This window comes from Lycium barbarum, chromosome 5, assembly GCF_019175385.1.
Source record: "Lycium barbarum isolate Lr01 chromosome 5, ASM1917538v2, whole genome shotgun sequence".
Classification (NCBI taxonomy): domain Eukaryota; kingdom Viridiplantae; phylum Streptophyta; class Magnoliopsida; order Solanales; family Solanaceae; genus Lycium; species Lycium barbarum.
The window spans coordinates 137,898,316-137,901,208 of NC_083341.1; positions in this window are offsets into that span (position 1 = coordinate 137,898,316).

The window sequence follows — 2,893 nt, forward strand, 5'->3', positions numbered from 1 at the left end:
AGGAAATACCATTCTGGCACAATATGAGGCAGGGTGGACATCGGATTAGCAGGTATATAATTGCCGGGATGCCCCAAAACATTAGGAGCATAAAAAATCCAAATGAAAAAAAAGATAGCAAAAGCTACCCAACCTACTAGCAAAATTACATTGAGTATATTATTATTGTTGTCGTCGTCCCAATGCTAATCCGCACCATGCAAAGCCTGCTTATTAAAGAGGAAGCAATTTCTGTCATTTTTCATAAACCATTATTTTCAAGTAAAAGAGTTAATCTCTACTACATAATGGAGCAAAGAATATGCTTACGTGGATCATAGGTAAAGAATTAAATTAGGGTAGTTAGAATTAGTAATTACAACATTTATTATGATAAAAAAATGTTAGAATTAGTAATTATAACATTTATTATGATAAAAAATTATGTTGTCTGCATAACTTGATAGTATTCAGTTTATATTTATATGTGCCTCGATCCTGAATAACTTGTACTACTATTAGTTAGGACTAGAAGTATTAAAAATCTCATAACGAATTTTGATAAGATATAGTTCAATATTTTTGTTTGAAGTTAATGAGACTGGCTCTAAAACTTTCGTAGTAATAATTGAATTTGTGATCAACGAAGGTTGTATGGAACGATGAGTGTTATTTCATCTTTAATTAGAAGTTTCAGGTTCGAGCTCTGTGTATGACTCGTCTTTCAAATAATGTTTTATCCTTAATGACATTTTTTTGTGCAAATCTGAATTAACCGAGTCTCAATAAAATTATCAGAATTGAATAAAAAACAAAAAAAGTTAAATTTGTGAGAAATTGATGACTACTTGGTGAATAAATGAGTCACGTGCAAGTAAATAGAAGTGAAGGTGAGAGATGGACAATTAATAGGACGAATGTAGGAGTTACGAGAGAGTAGTTGGATTCTTTTCCCAAATGTGTAAAAGGTAACAAAAAAACAGGACCAAAAGTTGAAATTATTGCATTTATTTCATAGATTTAGTTGGGATGATAGTGATATTCACCGGATGGTATTGCTTTTGTATGTCGTTAGTTATAGCCTATATAAATTCTGTTTTATCCTCCTAATGGGTTGTTTGGTCCAAATAAGGTTATTCCAATTATAACTCTTTCATAATAAGTTTGGGATTATAATTCCAACTCTATATATAACAATAAACAACAAAGCAATAAGTAGAAGTTTTGTATGGGATAAATAACTTCAATATTTTGATATAAATTTTATCCTAGTTTTAACTGATACCCGTAACCAAACATTCCACAAATTTAACCCAACTTTATACTGGAGAGAAGAACTCTGGAGAAGGAAATATGTGCAATTTTCTTGCTTCATATATTTCGGGAATAGTTATTCCAGAATTGTTATCCGGCAAGGGGCGGAGGTAGACTTTTGGTTTCATACGGGCCCAACCCAATTGCTTTAAAACAAAGCTTGTATTTATTTTAAGAAATCCATTGAATATATACAAATTATTAATTTAGAATCACTAACTTAATTAAAATGATTAGACTCGAATCCATATAAACTTCAAATTCCCATTCCACCTTCGTATCCGGCCACATAAAGTATACAATAAAATAATAGAATAATTATGAGATGAACAAACTCACAATTATTTTTATCGGACTCAAAAGTTTAATTAAATATAAACAAAATAATTTCACATATATTCTGAAATTATTATTCTTTATCCTTTAAACCAAACCAACCCTAGTTAAATTAGGGTGATATGAATGAAATATCATAAAAAATGCATCTGCAAGTATTTGAAGTGTAAATTTCTGCCTTAAAAGTGAGGGAAAAGGGAGAAAGAGACATCAATCCAAAGGAAGTGGGAATTTGTCAGCTAGTAGAATTAAAGATAAGAAAAAATAATGGAGCAGTGTTGGAAATAGTGGAGGGTCCTGCTGAGCTTTGTTGAAAATGAAATGAAATGAAACTATACAAGGAGAAACACAGAAAAAAAATATATAAGAATGACAAATTTAACGAGGCAACAGAGACAGCAAAGAATTTCATCATCTATTCATCATCAAGCACCTCTTTTAGAGTAAATAATAATAATAATAATAATAATAATAATAAATAAATAAATAAAAGAAAAAAGAAGAAGAAGTAAATTAATAGGGAAGCAAGAAAATATTAGTATGAGTTTGTGCGTCTTTAATATGTAACTTTTTTTTTAACATATAATAGGTGTGAAATTTGTTACTTATTCTGATATCATATTGAATTATGTGATCCTTTCATTGACAACTTAACATAAGGTTTTATGAATTTCGTTTTATCCACCTATATAAATTTCATTCGCAAATCTATTCAGAAAACTATTTCACTGAAATGCAGATTGTAACTTGTAAGTAAAGCCATAGCTATATTTCACAAGTAAATTAGTGCTTCACAACTCTTAGATTAAAAAAAGTAAATTAATATTTATCTTTTTCTTGTGAATTATATAATATAGACATGTTGAGCATTTGGATTTAGAGAAAGCAGCTAAAGAGTCAAACTTATTATATTCGCTTCACATGGATTATAATATTATAATTGAAGTAAAAGAGAAGGATATGTTCCCCACCACCTACGATCACACATACATATTTGGATTGTTTATTTTATATAGTATGGTATCCCAATGTTTTTTCTTTGGATACATTTATGATATCCCAATACAGTAGGCTTTCGTAGGACCTTTTAACTTGTTTCACAAACAAAACCTGAAAATAATAAGTGCCTTAGGTTGCATATTGATTTGCAACAAAGTCTTTGAGACAATTTGGGTTCTCCTTGTTCCCATGGTCTTCACTTTTCCCTAGTTGATTTTTTCTTCAAAAAAAATAAATATTTTTTTTGAATTTTTTATGTATGGTA